Here is a 16,043-nt window from a genome sequence, read left to right on the forward strand (position 1 = left end):
ATGTGAGAATTGTCCTTTCATCATTACAATCATATTTGCATAATTCATATCATTAGGCCTTAGGTCACCACATAGGGCCCTAAGTCACCTTTTAGGCCTTAGGTCACCACATAGGGCCCTAATTCATCTTACTTCATAACTTGCATGAAATTCATACCTTGAACTTAGAGTAAACTCAATTTCATAATCAATTGACTTCGAAAATCATGTAATTCACTTGAAAACATGCATGATCATAAATTTTATATCAGCCCATACATAATTCATATAGATAATATCCTTTGGAAGTATAATTCAAAATACTCATAATTTACATCATGAACTCTAGAGATCAAAATATGAGAATTCATGGGAAAACTCTTCAATTCAATGTAATAACCATCAATTTATATCAAAATAGACTCATGATCATATTTTGAATTATAATTCATGCAATAGAATTAGAGATCATAAAATCCATAAAATACCATACTTTAATTTGATAGAAAACCTTGAGAAATTGATTGGGCTTCATGGATGAAAGAATCCATGAATTAATCCCACATACCTTCACTGAAAACGCCAAATAATTTGGAAGAACTTGAGAGTTTTGATGAAAAGCTTGAGTGAATTTACTTGAAGTCTTTAATGAAGTCCTTGAGAGTCTTTTGTAGAGAGAAATATTTGAGTAGGTGAATTGTAGGAGAATGCATAAAATTTGAGGTTTAGATCAATTTATAGAGTTGCATTAGGTCCTAAATACGTCTAGGTTCATTAGCTAACAATTAGGAAAAAATCTAAACCGCCCTTATTAAAAACCCAACTCGGCCAAAAATTCTTGCCAAGTCCGTGACGCGGGCCTTTCTATTTCGTGTAGTTTCTTTGAAAATCTATCTTTCGATATACGGGTCCTAAAAATCCACTGAGACTTTTTTCCCGCAGTTTTTGACCCCGTGATCGATATTATGAACTCGGATTTTCCAAAAAAATTAAGGATAATGCATTACATGAGCGGACTATTCCCAAGGCATTTCTTAAGGCACTTGTGTATTTTGAGGAACATTACATTACACCTCTCGAAAGAGATATAGACAATCGTTAGCAGTACATTTTACCCAACTAAGAGTTGAGGTCAAACCCACAAGGAATAAGTTGAAATAAGTTCTATTAGCTATCATTATTTTGTTGTAATTACTAATTCCTAGAAATAAAGATATATAAAGTAACATGGGGGATTTTGTTGCTTAACTTAGTAATCACTTAGTGGTGTTTTAGCAGAGTAACTAACAATTACGTTGTGAACAAGATGAGAATTTATCTAGGATTGTGTTCCCCATGACATGTAACTCAACAGACAATTTGTATTCATGATATTGTTCAATGTATTGCATGCAAAATCTAGTGAGTTATGTAACATCCAATTCACCTTCTGGTCTTTCTTAGACGTATCTCATTCATCTTCTTCTGGTCTCAGAATGTATCTTTACTAAACCTCTCTCTAGATCTCAGAGTACTATTTCCTACCGGTCTCAAGTAATTTAGATGAAGTTTATCCCTTCTTTCGAAGTCAGACTCTTCGAATTACTATTGTGATATTTTTTTCCTAATCACTACCTCCCTCCTGGGAAATTAATGAATACATGCAAGTTCTTAATGCGTGCACTCACTAAGAAAGGCTTTTAAATAAAGAAACCACAAGACATGCAAAAACAAATCACGAATATCAATCCTACGTTTTTGCCTATTTAATTCAGAGCTCATGGATCCCACAATCTTAGCTATGGGCTTAGCTACTCATATTTGTATGTAACAGAATAAGAATTTTTGTAGATTTCATGAATTAATACCTATGCAGAGGAAGAAGTAAACCTTGAATAAAACACACGAACTACAACTGAAGAATAAAACCAGAATGATATTTCAAGAATCAATCTCCAAAAGTGGTAGAGTGTAGCTTCAATAGGTTCACAAAGTACTCAAAAACTATAATAAAATGCAGCACCCTAAAAATAAAATAAATTCGGATATTTATAGAAATACAAAACCAAATCCTAAATCAACTAGGAAAATATAAGTTTGCATTTTTCATGCTGGGTCACTATGGACTATGCTGAGGTTAACGGTCTGTGGTCCAGTTTTCGTGGTATTTAATTGGCCTCTTCGCCTATGTAAACTTTGATCTTCTTCATGGGAAATCATCACACCCCGTGGTCCTGAATACAGTCCGTCCAGGAGTCCGTGGTGATAGCCTTCGCTAATTTTCCCTCTTCTTCCCTCAGCCTTCATGATCAAACAATACGGTCCGTTGTGGACTTCATAGCTCATGATGGGTTCCATAAAGTTACACTTGGCCAAAATTTGATTCACTTCAGCTTTACTAAGTCAACACTAGGGCATCCACCACGGCCCGTGCAGGGCACTATGGTTCATGGTGGATTTCGTGGAGATCTACTTCATCAAAATTTCATCAGCAGCTTTCTATTTTTATCAGCACTACACCAGTCACCACGGCTCATGCAAGGCACTACGTTCTTTGGTGGGGCTCGTATTCCTTATTCCTCAACCAAACAGTACTCAGACCTAGTCATCAAAATTTGTGCCTGACTTAGTTTTCCTGCAACATAAATAAAACACATATCATATCTATAAAAACATGCTTGCAACACATACTAATTCACCATTTTGAGGGTCGAAAATGTCATAAATACTCGACACATCAACACCCTCAACTTAAAACCGTTGTTTGTCCTCAAGCAATGACACAAAACAAAAAAAATGACACGCAAATACAAAGGACTATAGGATAGATATGTAGCAACCTACCTCACCAGTCATGACTCATTCTCAACTATGCAATACACCGGCTGTCCAACTAATTGACAAAGAACGATTTACGACATAGCACTACTCACAGGAAACCAAGCAAATGCAACTGACAGTATACTAAGCAATATATCAACTCAACAATATAGTCATAGTACCCTCATAACAAAGAAGTCTCTCTCACGGTGTATAGACGATAAACAGAGACTGGAACAAAAATCTCGCACTCTCAAAAGAAATTCAAACAATGCAAAAGTAAAGACCATAGACTTGCCCTTATTTTCAATACTTCAACTCTTGAATAACCTTTTTAGGATCACAATAGGACTTTTTAGGCTTGTAACGTAGGCTCAGGTTTGGGTAGGATATATTTAGGATAAAAGTGACTACTTTGACCCTCCAAAATCTACTTTGGCTTAGCTTACTTGTTTTCAACCCTCCAAATTCTTGTTGTTCCCTTATTTCCTCATTCTTCCTTCTCGGGTGTGGTTTCCTCTTTTGTTCAATCTTTTTCTTTCTTTTTCTTTTTTTATGATGCATTTTTGCCCTTATTTTCTTTTTCATTTGTGGCCACAACCCATGATTTTCTTTTCTTCTCATTCCACTATTCTTTTCATGCCATAACTTTTCTACTTTTCTTATGGTAGCCACCCTCAACACAGGCTTTTGGCCTGAGTTGAAGTCCATAATCACCTAGGAGGGACTAAGGCCAAGATAAAGGTTTACAAAATTGATTCTTCTTATAGTATCCACCTCAACTTAGGCTTTTGGCTTGAGTTGAGGTACACATTGTCCTTGGAGATACAAGGGCCACAATTTGGATTCACAGACAGCAAGGGAAGGTGAATTTTGGTTAATCAAAGAAAAGATTCATTAAAGCTCAAACTTTTGGTTCGAAGGGTGAAATTTCATTTGGTTGGTTAAATTTAGGCTAAGTGACTCATTATCAACAAAGGCCTACGATCATGTACTAATAAAGCTATTCAATCATTCCAGAACGATAAGCCAGATAAATTCTATATTATAGGTGTATTGTTCGAATTAAGTAGTTAAGCTCATACACACATGGCACATATGTTATACTATTAAGCACTTATCAAACCATTCATGTCCTAGATAGAATTTGATCAACAAGTCAATATTTACAATGTCCTACAAAAATCCTAACAAGTCTGTTTTCAAAAGACAGATCAATCACATAGTATTTCACAAAACTTTCAGTTAGGAGTCATTTTAGTTCAATTCAATTCCTTCCTTTCATAGACAATTATATCCATCTATAGACTCTTGTATTTACACAACAACAATCTTACACATGCCATTTCTACTATATATACACTTGAGAGAAAAAAAACATGGTAATAAAAACTCTAAGTGTTAGGATGCCCCACCTCCTATCAAAAACTATATGCATTATCCTAAATTGCACGTCAATATGCTAAAGGTAAATACAAAGGAGTTGATCATACCTGCGATGCCCTAGGCGTTAGTCGGTGGTGGTGTAGTAGCACTAACGTGTATCGGTGCACTCAATGATAGAGGCTCCCTCACAGGTTCATCACCTATGGTAGGAGTAAGCGTGTTGGGCAGAACCTCACTCACAGTCTCTGCTAGAGCTGGGATCTCAGCAGTCCTAGAAAGTGCAGCTCTACTAGATAATGCTCTAGCCTTAGCAGCCTCAAGGTGCTTCCTCTCAAGCTCCTGATTCTCCTAAAATTCTTTTTGAGAAGCACGCTTAGCTTTCCTCTCAACTTTCCTCTGTACTTTTCTTGCCTTTTCTTTCTCATTTGGGGAATCATCTCTCTATCAGCGCTTCTTGACCTTGCCTTTTTTATCATGCTCAGGTGCCAAAATGGAGCCCCATACTCCATCTAGCTGTATAGGTGCAGGCGTTGCTAACAACAACTATAGCAAAATGTCTATAACACTCGTCAGAATAGTAGAGGATGGCTTTGGTTCTAATTTACCTACAGCTTCTCATAAAGAAGCTATCTCTTTTCATAGGGAAATAGTCTCCTTAATACCTAGTTGACCATTCTGAGTAATAATGTGAGCCTCAAGGCCATCAAAGAGGTTCTGTATCAGTGTCACCTCCTATCGGAGCTCAGTAAAAATCTGAGTTGCCTCCTCCTATATCTCTGTCTGGACCACCCTAGGTAGTTTCTCAATCACCTGATCAACCAACTCCTGTGCCTTCCTATGATCCTGCACCATTTTCTTAAGGAGTGCATAAAGGACAGTGATCGTTATAGTTAAAACTATGGGCATCAATGAATTAGGCCTGGAGTCACCCTTAAGCTGCTCGGTGGACTCCTCTGTCGGAGGGCATGAAGTCTCACCCTCCAAAGCTAGAGTAGGAGGAGGTGGGCCTATAGTGACTGGCCTAATAGGTCGTCCTGGCTTGGATTTGTACAACGAGTTTTCCAAATCTTTTATTAATGCCATATTTGTGGACTTTATTTCTTGTATGTGCTTGTCAAAGTGATGGTTAACCACTGTACCCGTGGCCTCACATAATGTAGTGATCATATATGAGAATGGAAGTCCAGGCCGTTTATTAAATGCTCGGTCCCGAATTTCATCCGCAATTAGCCTACTATGAGTAGTCTAAACTGAGCCATAATGCAGACTACTACAGATGTACGTGTTGGGTGAAGGGTGTTTTCATTTGCACTCGGTTGGAGACGGGAACAGACAATGGCCCACCAAAACATAGCTGGAAATATGAAGGAAGCCTTAGTAATTAGTTACTTGGCATTAGTGACCCATGGTGCATTTTCTCCCTCAATAGTAATATACTTTGCAACCCATTTCATAATCATTCGTCACACCATAGGATCGTCTACTTTTGGATCATCCCTAACCTTATGGTGTAGGTGCTTGTAAAGACCTATTCGAACATCAGTTTGGACTTCCAAACCATATAAAAATCTGTTGATTATAGTCTCTGAGATGTCCACTATCATTCCCCGAATTGTGACTTTCTCCATCGGTGGTTTTTTTTATGCCAAAGCCCTCTTTTTATTTTTTGAGATCTCTTCGGGCCTAACATTTAGCATTGAAGCACCATAGGCCGAATAGAACTCCTAGACTAGACTTTCACCATAATATCCCAAGTATTTGGTCATCCATCCACATTGGTGCTTGTAGAAGAGGTGTTTGAGCTTAGGTAGGGCGGAGAGGTTATCAAGGATACTCGAACCTATGGTACAATGGCTCATTTACAAAAGCCTCTAGACCCTTTGGTTTAACTATTTGCACAGATGTCCTGTTGACCCGGAACTAGCCACTTGTTTCTTAGAAAAGTAATAACCTTTCAGCGGGCAACAGGGTCACTTTCCTTTTCATGGGAAATGTTTTCTATAAAATCTAGTCCATCATCCTTAGCACTAGCAAATCTCATTACCAGCATCACTAACCTCCTCTCCAAATTATGCATCATCCCCGCTTGCATCATTGTCCGAGCCGATTGCCTCTTCTGCAGACTGGGAGGGAGTGGCCTTAGCCTCGGAAACTACTTTAGATCTAGTCTTTGGAGGAGCATGATGAGAGATATGTGTGTCTACTTGAACCTCAGACCCACTGGATGCATCACTTCCCGACCCTTGCTCTGACTTAGTTTCTTATTCATGCTCTGATTCTTTAGATGCAGAGTCGTAGAGTTTGAATTGGGAAGCATTTTTGGTGCATAGTCATGCCATGATACCAACAATAATACTAAATGTTTAGTATTTGAACAAGATGATGCGACAAATTAAAATGGGTATCAGACTTCCTCGTGATTCATACAAGCATGACAATAACCCTTAAGAAATAATATCTCTCAATCTATCATAGGGTGATCGCAAGCGAAAGCTGAAAGAAAAATTATTTTAAAGATTTTTAGAATTTCAGAAAATTTTCTCAGTGTTTCAGGACGGGGAGGCCTTCACAGGCTTTGAAGGTCGTCACGGACCATGAAGGCTTTCATATTTCCTTCCAGAATCTATGTCTTAGGAGGTCTTCTGAAAATTTTCTAAGTGTTGGGACCACAGAACAACACCACGGCCCATTATGAAGTTCACAGTTCATGGTGCCTCTCGTGATCCTACACTTAGACTTTTCTAGAAATGGAGACAATGGGCCTCTACCATGGATCATTAAGTGAAATACGGTCCGCGATGAAGGTCATCATGCTTGACCTCTCACAGTTCAGCCATTAACAAACAACATCTCAGTTACAACCCAAATGCAACACCAATCATGAAATTTAGCACATTGAACATTACAACACAATATTTAGGCATTCATAGTTCAGTAAAAACAAGTATGCATCAACTCCACATTCCAACTACTACTATCCGTAGTCAAATTACCCTAGCCCAACTTACTACGCATATTCACAGATACAACATAGTCTAAACTATCCTAGTAATTATGCACACATGATCTCAATGACGACACAATTCTCATTTTCCATCGACAAAAGGGATTTAGAAGTGCACTTACTTTCTTTGTTCAATGTATACTTCACACCTTTTATTTTTTTCATAGGTCCAAGGACTAAGACACTCCACCACATATAAAAACAATACTCACAACTTGAATTTGTGGGAAGGGGAGTGATTTTCAAGACCAAGAATTAAATATTTGTTCTTTACTATTGTTCATAGTGAGAGAGAGGATAATGACCTATATATTTGGTGTAACTTGGTAATAAGCCCAAAAATCCCTAATTAGTTTAACATCGGGTCAAAAGAGGATTGACTAAAATTAATTAGCCAATGGGCTTCACAACCTATGGTAGATACTCGTGGAGATCACCATGGGGAATACCCCTATTTTGTGATATGGGAGTTGGATAAAAAAGATGGTGGCCTGGCAAGTGCTCATGGAGGAAAAAATGATCTGTGAAGTTGCCACGGACCATAATCCTTACAATACTCATGGACTTAGAAAAAAATGAGGGATCTTACCTGAGATTCACTGAAGGAAAAATGGTCAGTGATATTCAAAATAGACCATAATCCCTCCGATAATCCTGGAGTTCCTTAAGATACTGCTCACTATGCCACTCCACCATGGGACATGGTGACCTATACGAATTGTATAGGTGCTCATGGTGGGGAACCTTGGCCATTTTTTAGTGGTTTTCTCCTCCTTTGAGACCCTGCACTCACTAAACACACCATGACACTATAAAAACATCAAATACAGAATTTAACCTATCTAATGCTAATATAATTCTTGGGTTTCCTCCTAAGCAGCGTTTGATTTAACGTCACGGAACTATAAAGGTTCCTTGATTACTTAGATTTTATCAAGTTGGAGTTCTTCAATAACTTGCACTTCGTTAGGAGATCCCAAATACTTGTGTGATGGTGAAAGGTCCAGACCACTTTGACCATAGTTTGCCTAGAAACAGCCTCAGTCTTGAATTAAACAACAACACTTTATCCTCATTACTGAATTTGCGCTGCTCAATATGTCTATCATGGTATAATTTCATCCTCTCTTTGTAAAGAGCAACACTCTCATATGGTCGCAAGCGAAACTCATCCATCTTATTTATTTGATCTAGCCTCATATGTGCAACTTTACTCCAATTTAAGTTTAACTTTTTCCAGGCCCACAACTCCTTATGTTCCAGCTCTACAGACAAATGACATACCTTTCCAAACACTAAATAGTACGGGGACATACCATTGAGTGTTTTGAAAGCTGTCTGATATGCCCATATAGCATCATCTAGCTTCTTTGCCTAATCAGTCTTATTGGCATTTACAAATTTGGCTAGAATCTCCTTTATTTCTCATTTTGATACCTCAACCTGCCCATAAGACTGGGAATGATATAGAGTAGCTACCTTGTGTTTTCACACACCGTATTTTGCCAGAAGATTCCAAAATATCATATTGCAAAAATGGGATCCCCCATCACTAATGATAGGCCAAGGAGTCCCAAAGTTGGAGAAAATGTTTTTTTGCAGAAAAACAACAACTCTTGCTCTCATTATCTGGTAAGGAAACAACATCCACCCATTTTGAGACATAATAAACCTTCACAAGAATGTATTTCATCCCATATGAGCTCATGAATGGTCAGCTACCTAATTTTCACTCCCTTTACGGTCCTTCACCTTAAAATCAAATTCATGGAGCAACAATACCCATCTGATTAACCTTGGATTAGCATCCTTCATGGTCATCAAATATCGAAAGACTACATGGTCAGTGTGCACTATTACCTTGGTACCCAAAAGGTATGCTCTGAATTTTTTGAATGCATACACCACTGCCAATAGTTCCTTCTCATTGATAGTGTAATTCTTCTAGGCTGCATTTACCACTTTGCTAGCATAGTATATGGGATGAAGATCTTGTTACTATTTTGACCTAGCAAAACCCCCAAAGAAACACCTCTATCATCACACATGATTTCACATGGGGTAGACCAATCAGGAGCAATAATCACTAGGGATGAAATCAACTTCTCCTTCAAGCATTCAAATGCTTTCATGCACACCTCATCAAAGTAGCAGTTTATCTCCTTCCACAATAACTTGCATAAAGGGTGTGCAATTTTAGAGAAATCCTTGATAAAACACCTATAAAAACTTGCATGACCCAAGAAGCTGCGGACACCCTTTATAGAGATAGGGAAAGGCAGTTTCTCAATCACCTTTATCTTTGCCTTGTCGACCTCCAACCCCTTTTCAAAAATCTTGTGGCCTAGAACAATACCCTCTTTGACCATAAAGTGGATTTTCCCCCAATTTAAGAGTAGGTTAGCCTCTTCACATCTCTGTAAAGCCCAGCTAACATTCAACAAACAATCATTGAAAGTATCACCTACCACTAAAAAATCATCCATAAATACCTCAATAGTGTCCTCCGCCATATCAAAAAATATAAACATCATGCAGTGTTGGAATGTAGCAGGAGCATTACTAGTCCGAATAGCATGGGCTTGAATGAAAATATTCCATAAGGACATGTGAAAGTCATCTTCTCCTGGTCTCTTGGTCCTCTAGTGCTATGGAGATTTGGTTATAGCCGGAGTACCTATCAGAAAAATAATACCAACCTCTGCTTGCCAACCTATCTAATATTTGGTCTATGAAGGGTATTAGAAAATGATCCTTCAAAGTCTATTTGTTAATCTTTTTGTAGTCCATGCAGACTTGTCATCTAGTGACTGGCCTAAGTGGGACCAACTTATTCTTATCATTCACGATGACTATCATACCTTCCTTCTTTGGGACACATTCAACAGGAATCACCCAATTGCTGTCAGATATGGGATAAACCACACATGCATCTAACTACTTAATGATTTCCTTCTTTACCACCTCTTTTATAGGTGGGTTTAATCTCCTCTGGTGTTCGATATTGGGAATACAATCCTTCTCCAACTAAATTTTGTAAGTGCAAATTCCAGGAAGAATACCTATAATATTAGTAATAGTCCAACCAACGGTTTCTTATACCTTTATAATACCTCCACCAGTGTTGTAACATGTTCTTCACTCAAATTTGTAATAATAATTATTGGCAAATTGTTATGATCATCAAGAAATATGTACTTTAAATAGACTGGTAACCTTTTGAGTTCAAGTACATATGGCTCCTCTATGGATGATTTAGCAGGTGGAATGAGCAGGCAAAATGAACCTTCCTACTCGTAGAAACACATCACACATAAGTCCTACTGGATGTTTCACGAATCTATCCGCGATCAGCAGCTGCATAGAAGTCAGTTTGAGGGCTCCCAAGCCCATCTGTTTGTAGATGGCTAGCAGCATTAAATTAATGCTAGCTCATAAATCACATTAAGCCCTAGAGAAATCAAAGCGTCAATGGTGCAGGATATGGTGAATGTGCTCGAATCTTTCTTTTTTTTCCAACAATGACCTTATAGAAATGGCTCTACAGTGATGAGTCAGCCGACTCAAAAGAAACTGCCCTCTTCTTTGTAACTAAATCCTTTATGAACTTGGCATAACATGACATTTTCTCTAGCACTTCAAACAATGGGATGTTGATCGATATTTCTTTAAGCATTGAAATAAACTTTAGAAACTTACCATCCTCATCCTTTTTCTTCAATTTATGGGGAAGTGGAGGCTAGCGGCTTGTGAACATATGGTAAAGGGTGTGGTCCATCTGCCTCTGTTTGTTTTGTACCATTGTTCTCCTCAATCTTTTTCTGTTATACTAGATCATCAACCTCATCGTTGTTATCAAACATATCTGCCTTATCTGCTTGATTCCCTTCTTGCCCATCAACCTCAGTAGCTATATCCTTAGTCTGCTTAGTGCTTGGAATATTAGTATCAGAAAGTACCTTACCAACTCCTCATGGTCACTTCCATGTATTGCCCATCTATCCTAGGATTTTACACCATGTCACTAGGAAAACTACCAATCTTTCTCTGATTAAATATTGTTGACAACAGCCCTATCTAATGCTCCAATTTCTTGATAGAGGTAGAGTGGGAATTCACCAAATGACTGATGCTAGTCATGTCACCTCGCATATCTCTGACTCTAGATTCAGTTGCCTCAACCTTTTATAGGACCTTTTCAATTATTTCTTCCAACTTGGAGTTACCATTATTGTTATCGGCTTTTCCTGCTCATATGTGGCTCATACACCCCATTTCTGTCATTCTTGAAGTTATCTTTGTTTCGCCACCCTCCTTGATCACGTTTCTGGTTAGGTCACAACAATTTTCTCTTTGAAAGTTCTGACCTTGGTTTACAGAGTTTTATGTTCGAAAACCCTCTAGATATTTAGAAACTTTGCTTTATCCTCATAATTGAAGTCTGGCTCATCATATTGGCTTCTAGTATCCACAACTTTCACCTTGTCCAAACCTCCACCTAATAAGTGCTTGGTCAATAAATCCACCTGTGTCCTCATATGAGCCATGTCTTGATCACGCTCCTCCAGTTTTTGCTTTTGCTCCACTAACATCTCAAACATGAATCTCGAATAATTTGTATATTTAGTATACAAAGCCCTTTTGGTTTTTTTGAGCTGATCCTTAATTGTTGCGGCTTCCTAAAATTTCCTAGCCATAAACAAACTGCCACAAGCTGCATCTATCACTGCCTTGGTCACAAAGTTGCAAGACCTATAGATTATCTCTTTTAAGTGCTCGTCAGTCAAATTATGATTTGGACATTGCTTTAGCTTCTGCCTGAATCTTTCCCAAGTCTCATGCACTGCTTCATTAGGTCGCTGTGTATGAGTATTAGTCTCATCTTTGATTTGCAGCTTCTAGGATGGTGGGAAGAAACTTTTTAGAAATGCTTATGTCAACTCCCTCCAAGTTGTGATAGAGTCCTGTAGAAGCTCATTCAGCCACTTCATTGCCTCTCCAGACAGAGACAATGGGAATAGGTGCAGTCGCACGACTGATTGGCAAACCCCAGGGATTTTAGATTACTTACAAGTGGTGATGATGTTCATCAAGTGTTGGTTGGCATCATCACTAGCTGTTCCACTAAATAGTCCCTTCATGTTCAACATTTGTAGCATAGTACTAGTGATAGTGAACTTCACATCTTGGGATAATGGTTGGAGGACTATAACTCTAGTAGCTTCTGCACCATCCGTATCAGCATCATCATCAACTAGAGCAAAGTTCAAAAGTCTTTGATCTCTACCCCATAAAGATCTATTGAGTTCATCCCTGTTGTCAACACCATGCCAAACTTGATTTTCAGCTTGCTCTCTCAGCCTTAGCACCTCACGCTCTTGTGCATTCATCTTTTGAATTGACCTTTGTAGTTTAGGTTAGTAAGGAAGTAGTGGGTTCACCTTTCTTTGGGTGTTTGATATACACTATCTATTCCCTTTAAAAATACAAACAAGAAACAAAAAGTAAAATTAGGAAATAGAATGATAAACTGAATTAGCAACTGATAAAATATTTCAAAACAATATTCTCCGACACTAACGTAAAATTAGGAAATAGAATGATAAACTGAATTTTCACACATTATTGTACAAGGTGAAAGGTTATTGTCATCTAGTATTATTTCTACGGTCTTAGCAAAAAAGATGTTTCATCAAGGTTGTAGTGCATATCTTGCTCACATAATTGATACACGTGCGGAGAGTCCTAGTCTTAAAGATATACCTACTTTGTGTGACTTTCCTGAAGGGTTTCCAAAAAATCTTCTTGGGTTACCACTAGAAAGAGAAATTGAATTTCCAATCGAGCTCATTACTGGATCTACTTCTATTTTTATCACTCTTTATAGAATGGCACCAACAGAATTAAAGGAGTTAAAAACTCAATTGCAAGAACTTCTTGAGAAAGGTTTTATTCATCCAAGTGTTTCTCCTTGGGGAGCCCCTGTGCTATTTGTGAAGAAGAAAGATGGTACTCTTAGACTTTTTATTGACTATAGACAATTGAACAAAATAACAATTAAGAACAGATATCCACTACCAATGATTGATGATTTGTTTGACCAGCTAAAGGGTTCCAATTTATTCTCAAAGATTTATTTAAGGTCTAGGTATCACCAACTGTGTGTTAGAAAGGAAGATGTTCCTAAAACTACTTTTAGAACTCAATACGGTCATTATGAATTCTTAGTGATACCATTCGGATTGACTACTGCTCCTACAATATTTATGGATTTAATAAATCGAGTATTTAGGCCTTATCTTGATCAATTTGTGATGGTCTTTATAGATGATATTCTAATATATTCTCAGAGTAAAGAAGAGCATGATGAACATCTTTTGATTGTTTTGCAAACTTTGAAGGAGCAGGAACTTTATGCTAAACTTTCAAAGTATAAATTTTGGCTTAATGAAGTGACTCTTTTGGGACATGTTGTGTCAGCCAAAGGTGTAGAGGTGGATCCTAGTAAAATTGAAGCAATTGTTGAATGGAAAACTCCTAAAAGTCCTACTAAGGTAAGAAGTTTCTTGGGTTTAGCAGGATACTATAGAAGGTTTGTGAAAGGCTTCTTCATTATAGCCTCTTCTTTGACTAGAATTTTGAAGAAGGAAGTGAAGTTTACTTGGGACGACAAGTGCCAAGAGAGCATTGAAACACTCAAATCCTTGTTGACACAAGTGCCTATACTTACTCTACCAATGGAGGGGAAAAAGTACGTGATATATAGTGATGCTTCTCATCGTGGTTTGGGATGTGTGTTGATGCAAAAAGGGAAAGTTATTTCTTATGCCTCTCGGAAATTAAAACCACATGAATTAAATTATCCTACTCATGATCTAGAATATGCTGTTATAGTGTTCACCTTAAAGATATGGAGGCATTATTTATATGGAGAAAAGTGTTATATATTCACTGATCACAAGAGCTTAAAATACTTGGGTATGCAGAAGAAGCTGAACTTAAGACAACACAGATGGCTTGAACTCATCAAAGATTATGACTGCACGATTGACTATCATCCAGGTAAAGCTAATGTGGTTGCAGACGCCTTAAGTCGCAAATCTATGCAAGCTTGCATCTGAATCCTTTGCCTTTGGTTCTAGAGTTAAGAGTCATGAATGTCCTTTTTACACTTGATTTGTATGGTTCGGTGGTTGCTAATTTTCAAGTCAAGCCAATATTGCGTAAACAGGTGAAAGAAGCGCAAAAGTTAGATGAGAAACTCATAAAATTGACCAAAGAAGTTCAAAAGGGGGAAAAGAAAGATTTTACATTAAAGGAGGATGGGGTATTGTTATACCAAAATAGGTTATGCATTCCTAATGATGACAAATTAAGGAGAAAAATCTTCAATGAAGCACATACTTTACCATATGCAATGCATCCTGGAGGTACCAAAATGTATCAAACCATCAAAGAACATTACTGGTGGAATGATATGAAGAAGGACATTGCAGAATATATTTCTAAATACTTAGCTTGTGAATGGATAAATTCCTAGCATCAAGGTCCAATAAGGTTGCTACAACCCTTATCGATACTTGAGTGGAAATGGGAAAGGATAACCATTGACTTTATTTCTGGGCTTCCACGCACTCAAAGAAATCATGATGCAATTTGGGTTATAGTTGATAGGCTAACCAAAAGTGCTTATTTCTTGGCCATCAAAATGGACTACCCACTTGAACATTAGCAGAATTGTATGTTAATGAGATTGTGAGGCTACATAGAGTTTCTGTTTCTATTGTATCTAACCGAGACCCAAGGTTTACATCTAGATTCTGGACTAGCTTGCAAGAAGCTTTGAAAACTAGGTTAAACTTTAGTTTGTCTTTCCATCCTCAGATAGATGGCCAATCCGAGAGAGTGATTCAAATCTTGGAAGATATGCTTTGAGCTTCCATTATGGAATTTGAAGGTAGTTGGGACATACACCTAGCCTTAATAGAATTTGCTTATAATAATAGCTACCAATCAAGTATTGACATGCCTCCCTATGAAGCCTTATATGGGAGGAAATGTAGAACTCCTCTTTGCTGTAGTGAAGTTGGTGAACGAAAACTGGTTGATCCTGAGATTGTGCAACAAATTGAAGATAAGGTAAAAGTCATCAAGGATCATCTAAAAATTGCTTCAGATAGACAAAAATATTATGCTGATCTTAAGAGGCATGAATTGAGTACTAAGTGGGAGATAAGGTATTTTTAAAGGTTTCTCTATGGAAGAAGATTATGAGATTTGGCCAAAAAGGAAAACTTAGTCCTGATTTATTAGACCATATGAAGTACTTGAGAGAGTTGGTCCAGTTGCTTATAAACTAGCTCTTCCACTGGAGTTAGATAGAATCCACAATGTCTTCCATGTTTCTATGCTTAGAAGATATCGCTCAGATCCCTCTCATGTTCTTTCTATCGAATCTATTGAGATAAGTCTTGATGTGACATATGATAAGGAACATATCCAAATCTTGTCCCATGAGACAAAAGAGCTTAGAAATAAGAAAGTTCCTTTAGTAAAAGTTCTTTGGAGAAATAATTCTGGCAATGAAGCAACCTGGGAGCGAGAAGAGGATATGCGAATTCAATATCCCCATTTTGTTTTGAGACTAGCATAAGGTAAATTTCAGGATGAAATTTCTTAAGGGGGAGAGAGTTGTAACACCCCAAAAGTTTTTACCAAATACTTGAATTTTTGATTTATCGTATCTCGATAGTAAGGGTATATTTTACTTTGCACTTCCTGAATGTGAATATGACGACATTGAAACTTATTTAAAGTGTTATGGTGTAGTTATATAAACTACTCCTACTATGATTATCTTATTTAATATATTAAA

The sequence above is a fragment of the Solanum dulcamara genome, chromosome 12 (assembly GCF_947179165.1).
Source record: "Solanum dulcamara chromosome 12, daSolDulc1.2, whole genome shotgun sequence".
Lineage (NCBI taxonomy): Eukaryota > Viridiplantae > Streptophyta > Magnoliopsida > Solanales > Solanaceae > Solanum > Solanum dulcamara.